Raw genomic sequence first — 11,467 nt, 5'->3', positions numbered from 1 at the left:
ATAGTTTCCAAGACTTAGCTTAGAATGACCTCTCGGGGTACCTGGGTGGCTCAGTCGGTTAAGTGGTCGGACTCTTGATTTCAGCTCAGGTCATGATCTCAGGGTCCTGAGATCGAGCCCCGTGTTAGGCTCCACACTCAGCACGGAGTCTGCCTGAGGCTTCTTTCTCTCTCCTCCCTCCCTCTGCCCCTCCCCCACTTGTGCACGTGCACGCTCCTCTCTTAAATAAATAAATATATAAAACCTAAAAAAAAAAAAAAAGGAATGACATCTCATGGTTTCTTTCTACCCTGACACTGGAAGAGTCAATGAGCTTAGTGTCTTGCCAGGAAATTCTTCTGCTTATCTAACTTATGTCCCGTGCACTCTCTGGTTCTGCTCACCCATAATCTCCAGAGAAGCTAAAACAAAACTGATCTTCGAATCCTACTCAGTAACATGCGAGAGCTGGGCAGTGTGGACGAATCCTTTCTCCCCTCCCAGCCTCAGTGTCTCCACCTGTGCCATGGGGAGAATTGGATTCAATATCTTTTGAAGGCCCTCCCTTGGTTGAGTTCCTTCTATATGCAAGAAGAGAACAAAATCTCAAGGACCCCCATATTAGGAAGGAATTAGCAGGAACCCCATATTAGGTTCCATCTCTCTCTTTATAAAACCTAATTGAGTATCTGGTTCTGAGCCGGAACAAAGTGAGCCCAGTTCTGCCCAATCCCAGCCTCTGGGGGGCTAGTTTCCCCTCCCTGTGACTCTCCTAACAAGTGCCAAAATTAAATGCTCGCATTCTCCAGGGTGTTGATGGATGCGACCCAGGCCTACAGAAGGGCTGCCTGTAGCAGTGCAGCCCAGCCTTGTTCAACTCTGGCCGGAGGCCCCACCAAGCCGGGGCCACACAAGAGCCTGTCTGGGCCTCAGACCAGGGGGAAAGGGTCTGCTGGAGGAAAAGCCTGGGGACCATAAAGACAAGGAGTTTGGAGGAGGAATGCCAGCTTCTGCACAGCTGACATCTCACCTTCCTTTCACCTCTAGTCAAAGAGATCTCAGGACAGAGCCAAAAGGGGGCATCCGGTATAGTTCCCCATAGTACAGAGGAAGAAACTGAGGCCACATTGAGAGGAAGGATCTTGCTCAGGCTTCCTGACCTTCCCACAATAATAACAGCTCTTTGTTTACAGGGGACTTGCCGTAGCTCAAGTTCTGGCATGCTCAGTGAAGCCACACAAAATGGGCCGTGAAATAGATTCTACTATTAGCCCCATTTTACAGATGGGGAAGCCAGGGCTCAGAAAGGAACTGACTGGCCCAAAGCCAGGCAGCCTGGAAGTGACAAAATCTGGATTCAAACTGAGGGTTGTCTGCCGCCAAATTTACACTCTTAGCTATTACGGCTCCGGGGCCTCTCCTGGTTGTATTCCCACCTCTATCCCTGCCAAGCTGCAGGCCCGCTGATGTACCAGGCACCAACAGCAGCCTGGCAGGACCTTGAGGCTCTCCAAGTTCAGACCCCTGCCTTCAGGGTGAGGTAAGGGGCAGTGCCAAGAATATTTAATGATGTGGAGAAATGCTTCTGGTTCAGGGATATATGGGAAACTCAGGGTACAAAACACAGTGGCCAAAGGAAGGCACGCAGATAACCAGCACGTACGTGAAAAGCGGTCGGCATCACTCATCTTCCGGGAAATGCAAATCAATACCACGTGAGGTATCATCTCACACCTGTCAGGATGGCTGTCATCACACCACCGTCAGGAAAACAAAAACAAAAAATAACAACTGATGGTGAGAAGGTGGAGAAATTAGAACCCTCATGCACTGCTGGTGGGGACGCAGACTGGCACAGCTGCTGAGCAAAACAGTATAGAGGGCCCTTGAAAACTTAACCATGGAACTACCCTAGGATCCAGCAAGTACACTTCTGGGTATTTATCCAACGGAATTGAAATCCGGATCTTGAAGAGACATTTGCACCCCCGTGATCATAGCAGCACTACTCACCACGGCCAGGAGTGGAAACAACATTAGTGTCCGTCGACAGATACATGGATAAAGAAAACATAATACACACACACACGTGCACATACACACATGTGCGCACACACACACGCACACACACAATGGAATATTATTCAGCCTTTAAAAAGAAGGCAATCCTGCCATAGGCAACGACACAGATGAACCTGAAGGACATTATGCTCAGTGAGAAAAGCCAGTCACAGAAAGACAAAAACTGCCTGATTCCACTTGTATGAGGAACCTAAAATAGTCAGTCTTAGAAACAGAAAGTAAAATAGTGGTTGCCAGGGCCTGGAGGAGGAAGAAATGGGGGAGTTGCTATTCGATGGCTTTAGAGTTGCAGTCATGTGAACTAGAAAAGTTCTAGAGATCTGCTGTGCAACGTTACGCCTATAGTTAACTACACAGACACCTAAAAATTTGTTAGGAGGGTAGATCTCATGTTATGTGTTTTGTTTTTTAACCACAATTTAAACACACACACACACACACAGACACACACACAGAATGACCAGTACGATCACTTGGATAAAAAGGAGGATTGTGTGTGTGTGTGTGTGTGTGTGTGTGCACGCGTGTGCGTGCAGATGAAAAAAATGACTAGAAAGAAGGATATCAAAAAGTGAACAGTGCTTTTCCCTGGTTAGCAGGATTATAGGTAATATTTTTTTGGTAATACTCTTCTGTGGTTTTTACATTTTGTACAGTGGATATGTATTACATTTCTCATTCACCTCTCCTCCCTCAAAATGAAAAAGACCGAAAGAAACAAACCAACCACAAGAACTCGGCAGGTGCTTTAGAGCCTGACACACAGAGGATCACGGCTGTGCCTCGTCTAGCTGTGTGACTGCGGGCAAGTCAACTGAGGCTCTCTGAGTCTCCAAGACCTCACCTCTGGCATGAGTGTTGTGATATCACATTCCCCTGTCCCTGCTGTAGAGCAGACTTACCTTTTCTTTCGGTCCTTCCAGGGAGATCAAGAACAAAGGTGGAGAAGCTGGCATCCTTACCCGCAGACAAAGGCCGCAAGATGCGAGCAAGCACTGGGTGTGGCCCTCAAGCTCAACCAGCTCGTCTTCCTTCTGCCAAATTAAGAACCAGGGGAGGATACAGCCTTGGTTTATCAATGTGGAAAATGAGAGTGCCGTGAGCAAGGCAGACCCCTGTGCCACAGAGTAGGAGAGGGTGAAGCTCCTGGGCTGTGCCTGCCCCCTGGGCCACAGCAGACCCCGGAGGGCAAGACCAGCACCTGTGGGCAAGGGGTGGGCAGGCTTGCAAGATGCGGTGGGGAGGAGGGAGCACGGAGTGTGTTGGAAAGGGCCTGCATGGGGCCACCCCCACTTCTCTCCCATCCCACCAGCCAGGCAAGCCCTCAATCATCTTTTTCATCACACTGCAGGTTCCTGGCACTTGGGGCAGTGGCTGGGAAATTTCTGCGGGTCCCCACTCCAGCAGCACAGCAGGACAACAGGACCCGGTCGGCCCCTCCCCAGCTGGCCCACTCCTGGGAATGAACGCAACCCCCACTATCTCCCTTGACCCTGTTAACTGAGCTCTCAGTTGCTAAAGCGGGGGGCAAGACTGTCCCACAGGGGCCAGGTCCCTGGGTTGTCTCAGGACAGCACAGTTCTTGGGGTGCCCAAACTCTATCCAGCAACCCTCAAAATCCCAATCAGCAGACTGGCAGGGGCCTCTGCCATGAATCGCACCATTTCCCTACCTGAAGGCAAGTGAAGCTCTTCTCCACCCGAGGCAGCCTCCCTCTGCTCAGCACCAAGCAGTCCCTTCTCAGAGCCTTCTTACATTCCCAACTCTCAGACACCCAATTGTGTTTCCCCCCAGAGACTGAAAATCTAAATTCTTAGCCTTCTCTACAGAAAAAATAAATATCCATATGGAGCCTGGAAATTCTCCGCCTCCGGGTTTCTGTATTTTAAGGGATCTCATTTTCTCCTGCCTTTCCTTAGATGAATCCTAGAACATTAGAGCTGGAAGAGATTATTCAATTCAACTCTCCCCAGACACATCCATTATAAGAAAGGCCTACTGGGGCCCAAAAAAGGGAAAGGCCTAGCCTCAGGTTCAAAGCCAAGCGGTGGAACCAGAATCCAGAGCTCCCAAGTGAGGGCCCTTTCTGCATCTCCCCAACTGCAGGACCCCCTTCTAGCATGCTCTCAGGCTCTCTCTGAAGCAGCAGGGGGCTGGGGCAATTCCCAGGGGCTTCTCCTGGGCAACGAAGTCAGGCAGTTTGAGGTGCCCACCCCGCCACACCTACCTCCCTACCCCAAGGGGCTCACCCTCCCCAGCTCAGGTCAGCTCCCCCCAGTCCTGTACCCACACCTTGGTGGTGAGGCAGCAGCAGAAAAACCGGATTATTTCCTGCCTCTGGTTGATGGTGGCACTCACATTCCACCCTCTCTCTTGTCAGTGTCTCGTGGGCTCTCTCCTACTCAGAGCTTTGTCTGTCTGCTGTCCCTCAGCCTGTCTGTCTCTCTCAAACACAATATTGATCTCTCTTGAATCTGTCTCTGTCCCCCGTCTATTGCTCAGTCTCCCGGTCTCACTTTCTCTCTCCCCATTCTGCCAGTCTCTCTGTCATGGTAGCCTCTGCCTCTCTGTATCTCTCACACTGGATCTCTTCCTTCTGTTTGCCCTGTCTGTCTCAGTTGCTGGGGGTTCCTCCCTCTTGGTGTCTGGATCTTGCAATCCTGCACCCTCTCTGGGTTTCTCTCTCTCTATCTCTCTCTCGCTCTGTGAGGGCTAAGGACGGCTGTTGCCTGACCCCTTCCTGACGTGTGCAGGAGCATCGGGAACACGCATGGGCAAGGCTTTCAGGGACACCAGACTCCCACTGGGGGCCAAGCCTAGTGCGGGCAGGGCAGGGAATGGCAGCATTAGGCCTGGCTCTGTTTGCAAATTGGCTCCCTCGCCCCCATTCCAGGTCCTTCCTGAGTCTGGCCCTGGGAATCATCATCCCAATTAAATCTTGGGGCTCCTGGGGCTGAGAAGTGGTCCTCACACCCCGTCAGCCTTGTGGGGCCTCGCAGTTGCTGCCATCCATTCCCCACTTTACAATGGGCACATCTGCTAGTGTCTTAGCTGACTGTCACCAGAGACCTCTGGAAGGCAGAGCAGGAGATTCTGCTGCCTGCTTCATAGACAAGAACCCTGAGTCCCAACAAGTCGAAGAACTTGGCCCAGAAAATACAGCCAGGCAGGGACAGATCTAGAGCAGTGGTGAAAACTACTGAGCAGAGATCAAACCGCCTGCACCGTCCCATCCCAACTGTGTTCCCAGAACCAGGGGCAAAGGAGCAGGCAGGTGCTCTCTACTGCAAAGGCTTTGTCAACGAACACTGAGGTCCCGCTTCGAGCAAGAACCCAGGGAAAAGCAGACAGATATGAATAAACTCTAATATCTGGCGAAAGTTTTACTCTTTCCAGGGGACCCTCTCATACATTGTCACAATTGCCACCTTTTTAATAACCAAGGTAAATGGTGATTAACCTTATGCCCACTGTCTGCTAAGGAGTCGATGGCAGAGAGAGGATTAGAGCTTACTTTTATAATCCCAGATCCAGCACTCTTTCTGCCATGCTCCCTGGCAGCAGGGGACCCAGAGTGCCCAGGCCCTTTGGCACTGGGAAGGTTGGTATCAGCCACGGGGTCCACACCAGGGCCAGTTCAGGCTACACACACAGGACTGAACATAAGGTCCATCCCAGGAGGCGGAAGCCAGGGGACAGCATAGGAGGGTGTTCCCATGCTAGGATCTAGACAGAAGGGATTGGCCACTACGTCCTACCCTTATATCCTGAACCCAGTCCAAACTGGCCCAGTGCTGGCAAAGGAGCTTCTGTGGGAGAAGGGTTTAGGGCTCCTTTCTGAGAGCAATAGCAGGGAGGAGAGGCCCTCGCGTGGTCCAGAGCCCCAGTCTTACTTCCTACCCCCATCTCCCAACCTCTGGTTTACAGAAGAGGAGTTACCTGCTTATTGTCGCTCTCTGTCCCCACTGTAATGTTAGCTCCTTGAGGACAGGGATTTGTGCGTTGTGTTCACTGCTCCATCCCCAGTGCCTACAACAGTGGCTAGCACATGGAACGTTCTCGATAAGTAATTGCTGAATTGAATAAATGAATAAATCTTAGACCAGGAGTTCCACAAGTGGGGAGGGTTTCACATCCTAAGATTTGCCCCCCTCTTTCTCTTGGACACATTGGGAAAGGGCATACCTCCTGCAGAGTTCAGACTCCGCCCATCCCAGAGCACCTGGCGCATACACCTGTAAGACCCTACCTTCTCCCAAGGGCTCTGCCACACCTAAGAGGTGAGGAACAAGGGGCTTCCATGAATTCCCATGGGGCACAGCCAATAGCACATCCTGTCTTAACTCAGATTTGTAGGGTATCTGGCAGAGTCCATTCCACAGTCCAAGAGACTGAGGCCTGGGGAGAAGAGTAAAGGAGCAGACCAAAGTCAGTCTGGGTCAGCGTGCAGCTAGGCTTGGGAGTCAGGGCTTGAGAATCTCCTGCCATGTTCCGGGACAGGTCAGAGAACTGAAGGGAAAGGCAGAAAGGATGCTCTCAGGATTACCCCTCCTGGGCGCCCACACTGGGCCTACCACCTTTGGCATGTTCACCACCACCATCTGTTGCAGACCCGTATGACCTTTCTCCTTTCTTTAGGAGCTGGCACAGCGGCCAAGGTGACTGTTAATGGCGACTTCCATGTCTGCTCAGGCCCCAGCCTTGGCCCACTCTTGTCCCAGCCCTAGCCACACATCCCCACCTTTCCACTTCCCTCCTCACATGGAAACTCTATCTCCACTCACACTTGCTCCCTTTATATCTCTCCCCTCAGTTTTATGGGGCGGCTGTGGCAAGAAAGAATGGGGGGGAGGGCTGTGGCTCAGAGACCGTCCTTTATTAGTTCTCTCTTCCCTGGGAAATAAGGGGCTGCAGCTGGCCGGGGATGTGGGTGGGGTGAGCTGGCCTCTGGCTGCTGGGAAGGCCGCACATCTGGGGGTAGGGGTCTGAAAGGGAAGCTGAGATGAATTACCTGTGTGTGCTGGGAGAATCAATTGGGCATGCGGGCATGCTGCCTGCCCCGCTGGAATTAGGGAGCAGGGCTGGGGGCTCCAGCTGGGGACCAGGCAAAGCCCCCATAGAGAGTAGAGGGGGGCAGGCAGTGGCAGAGCCTTGGAGAGAAAGCCGTCCCTGAAAAAGAAGAAAGAGCTATTTTCACACTCGGGGCAACATCGCGATACACGGAGCCTGCCCTTCTCCAGGGTACAACCTTCTAGCCACACAGCCAGATCCACATACTACCCACGCCCCTCTCCACCCATCCCAAAGCCACTTCTACCTGGGGCCTCCCATCTCTGTTCCCCTGCTCAGCTGGCATGAGCGCTCCATGATGCCTCCTGGCCCCTGGCCCAACATGCTTACACACCTACACACATACACGCCTACACACATGCACACATGCATTTCCTCCTTCCTTCTCTAGAACACTCCTGCTCCCTGCCCCCTCCAAGGCCATCCCTGACAACTCTGCCACTTACCAGCTGTGTGCGACCTCAGGTTTCCTCATCTGGAAAATGGAGGCAATCATGCCCAAACAGAGTGTTGTGAGTTTTTGAAATCATCAACATGGAACACCTGGCCTTCGGCTCTTGCCCATGGCTGGCGGTGGGGTGAAATGGGAAAAGCCTGAGCAGAATGGAGTTCAAATACAGGTTCTACAACTTGCTAGCTCAATGAGTCTAGATAGGTCACTTCCTAGCTCCCTGAGCATCAGTTTCCTCATCTGTAAATGGCAGTGATGATACCCACCTTGCGATATGGCCAAGAGAATCTATAACGAACACGTTTGGAAGAGCAAATCCTTTTGCAGGCTGTGAAAAGTGCAGTCAGGAGGTAAAACTCTGTCCTAATGATTCCCTCCTCCCTGCCTTCCCGCTCTGGGTGCTTGGAGGCCTTCTGCAGGAATGTGCCCCCTTAGTTCCCAAGGCGCCGGGAGAGCTAGGAGGCAGCTAGGGGTCAGAAAAACAGGTGGGCTGACTGGGACCTGGGCCTTGAAGGTGGCAGCCTGCCTAGCTGCTGGGGACAGTGGGGGGAGCTCCCTCCTTCCCACGCCTTCCCCTGTTTCTGCAGCCGTTCGGGTCCCTTGCTCTCCAGGAGGCAGCCTCCTCTCTGACATCATCTGCAGTCAATTCCCCTGAGGGCCATCCCCAATTTTCATTTCCTCTCACTAATCCTCACACACAGTCCCTTTGCACAGCCCGGAACAGCCTCTGTCCCGGAGCTGGCTCCACTCACCAGATACTTGTTGCAGCTCACAAACCTAGGTTTCTCAGCCGGGAGGGCCTTGCAGAGTTCATCAACTGCAGTCCCCTTCGTCCAGGGCTCCGTGATGGGGATGGGACACGGGAGAGGGGAGTCAGGGCCCCTCCCATTAGTCCAGTACCTTTGTGCTAATTAGAAAAGGGCACCCCCTGTTGGCAGACACAGCCTGCACCAGTTTGCCCAAGATTGGTAAACAGAAGGCAGGCCAGATGTCAGTCCCCACTCACACCCTCAGTCAGACACCCTTGTGCAGTTCACAACGTGAGCAACCATACATGGTGACTCTGGGAGATAGTCTGAGTTTTCTCATGCAGGCTCAGAAAGCCTGGACTGGGCTCCTATAGAGACCTTGCTACAGGAAAAGCTAGGATGGTTATATTAAGTCCTGGAACAGTTCAAGAGATGGAAAAACACCAAAGGGAGGTGGTCTGCTCACTCCACAGACGGCCGTGTCTGAAGCAAACGTGTAGACGGGAAGGCCATCTCTGGAGTCCTGGTGGCTAGAAAGTGATTCAGGGCTGAGGGCAGGCTGGCACAAGGGGGTCAGAAATAAAGTTCAAAATGAAAACCAAAGGTATGAGGCCTGGGGTTCTGTTTGGAGAACAGGAGACAAGGGCTGAGGTTTGGTTTCCATCAGTGTGGTTAGGGCTGAGTTCTGATCAAGGGTAAGAGAGATTAGTGCTGTAGGTCTGAGGAGAGAACCCTTGGTCCTGTGTTAGGTCGGATCACCGTGGGGCAGGAACAGTAGGTGGTGGCCCTCCAGGACTGCATGCAACTGGGGCCCATTTGCCCCACCTGGCAGTTCCCATTCCTCTGCCTCCTTCTAGCCCCAGGACCCCAAGGTTGTCAATGATCACTAGAACATTAGAACGCATGTGTTTAGCACTTCACACGCCAGCTCCCCTATGCCTTGAATGGAGCCAAACTTTAGCCCCTCCATCTTCACCCTGGCGGAGCCCTATTCGTCTTTCGACTTTATTCAAATGTCACCTTCTCTGCGAAGCCTTCCCTGACCCCCTGCCCTTGATATCCTCTCAGCTCCTCCCACGGCTTCTTGGACTCCGACTGCCACCAGACAGATCACACCGCACTCTATCTCTTGCTTTTGTGTGTCACTGCCCCCAGACTAAGGGCCCCTAAGAGCAGGGCCTCTGTCCAATTTGCCTGAGTCCTCATGGCCTGGCTCTGAGCCTGGTGCTAGGAGGAGCTTCAGAAACGCATATTGTCTGGATGAATGAGGCAAAATGGACACATGTCCACACATAGCTCACTGGTTGCTGGGTCTGGGAAAGGTGGCGCACTTAACGATCAGGCCAGGGAATAAAGATCCATGACTGTTCTGATTGCAGGGCTCCAGGCCATGTCTGGATGAGGATGAAGGCATGGCAGCAGGGGCAGGGAGATGATGGGATGAGCCAGCAGCCTGCAGGAAGTAATTCCTGCTCATCCTGGGCCTATCCTTCTGACTGTTCCTCCCGCAGTCTGGCTTCAAGCTCTGGACAAACTCCAGGAAGCCGAGGCAGAGGATATCCAAGTGACATCTGAACCTACCCTTCTGGTGGGCACCATGCCAATGTCCTGTCTTGCTTCGGATGCCAGAACAGACCCAGCTTCCCCTTCTTCTCTGGTCATCTGAAGGGGGGAGCTCCGTCTCTCCCCAGTACTCAAGTTCCTAGCGGGGCCCTGCCTGGAGGCCCAAACCCTGCTCCGTGTTATCCCTCCCACTCCTCTCCCACCAAGCTGGTTCGGGGACGGCAGACCAAGAAAGGAGGACTTAGGGCAGGGGGCCTGGCCTCTTGGACTCTTGACACAGCGTGGCCATAAGCCCACCGGGCAACTGTGGTCGAGTGTCTGGCCCTTGCTGACCCAGGATTGTCCCTGCTGGGGTCTGTAGGCTTCCAGGAGGGATAGCAGCAGCTCCCGGAAGGGCCAGAAGAGGACTGACGTGGGTGCAGAAGCACAGCCCTCACAACCCAGAGCATCTGGAGAGCTTTTAAGGAAGGGCTCAGGACTTGGCATGCTCCCACCGGCAGGACATAGGCAAGCAGCGTCCGGCGCCCGCCATCCACCTGCCACCCGCCTGCCGGCCTGAGCCTGCACCCGCCTGGCCACAGGCTGAGGAAGCATAATCATGCTGGGCTATTTCAGACCCATTATCTCAGCTCAGCTCCTGCTTCCTGAGCAGGCCCCGAATTAGCCTGGCGCTTTGTTCTCAAGTGCATTTGTCAGATCGCTTGGCCTGTACCTCGGGAAAAAGGGAGAGGAGGGAGGGGAGGGCAGGGGCGGGGAGGGGGCGGAGAGGGAGCCAGAGGAGGAACTCGACGCTAATTAAGTCTCATTAAAAAAAAGAAGACGACAATGAGGAATAAGGAGAAGAAGAAAGAGAAACGAAGTGGAAGGGGGAGGGAAAGGCTTGCTGAGGAAGCAGAACAGCCGCTGGGAGACACACACACAGAAACACACAGGCACACACACGCCCACAAAAAGACACGCAAACACACACAGCTCTCCATCTTGGCAGCCCGCGCCCCTCCTCCCGGCGAGCGCGCGCCGCCAGACCGCTGGCCCAGCCTGGACAGGTCAGACATCGGCACAGAAACCAGGGCTGGCTTTCCAGTGCCCAGGGCTGCCAGGCTTAAGGACGAAGCACAGCCCAGCTCGCAATCCTGGCTCGGCAATTCAAGAGCCCTGGGACCTCAGGCTGCTCTCTTCTCAGGACCTCGGTTTCCTTATGGGTTACATGAGAAGGATCCTCCGGCCCACTTCGCAAGGCTGGAGGGAAAACTCAGGGGCCCTCAGTTCAAAGAGCCCAGCAGAGTGCCTGGCACAGAGAGGCTTCTCTGCTCGGGAGCAGCTCCGGCCACAGCAAAGCCTCTGCCGCTGGTCAGAACCCACCCCAGGATAGACCTGGCTGCGCTGTTCTCAGAGCCACAGCTAGCTCTGCGCTGGGACTAGGGGCCTGCGGGGCTCCCGCCCCTTCTGCCACTGTTGGCCTGTGCTCCCATGCCCCATCCCAGGCTGCTTTGATGAAACATTGCTTGGGCGACGGACAAAGCTGCCCAGGGCGGGAAGGCCTCTGCAGCTCCACAAAGGTCCCAAATATCCC

At 53.7% G+C, this 11,467-nt stretch overlaps 1 long non-coding RNA gene across 1 annotated transcript; it reads right to left on the bottom strand.

The window, feature by feature from the left end:
- Positions 1-7,052: 7,052 nt before the first annotated feature.
- Positions 7,053-7,907, bottom strand: LOC121100775. The gene is made up of 3 exons (XR_005832592.1): positions 7,849-7,907; positions 7,578-7,698; positions 7,053-7,230 (listed from the first exon to the last, which is right to left on the bottom strand). It is a non-coding gene; the product is annotated as an uncharacterized LOC121100775 (long non-coding RNA).
- Between the last annotated feature and the right edge of the window lie 3,560 nt (positions 7,908-11,467).

The sequence above is a fragment of the Ursus maritimus genome (assembly GCF_017311325.1).
Source record: "Ursus maritimus isolate PB19 chromosome X unlocalized genomic scaffold, ASM1731132v1 scaffold_X1, whole genome shotgun sequence".
Taxonomy (NCBI): domain Eukaryota; kingdom Metazoa; phylum Chordata; class Mammalia; order Carnivora; family Ursidae; genus Ursus; species Ursus maritimus.
Note: the sequence above shows the minus strand (reverse complement) of the source record. Positions and strands in the feature narration are given on the sequence as shown.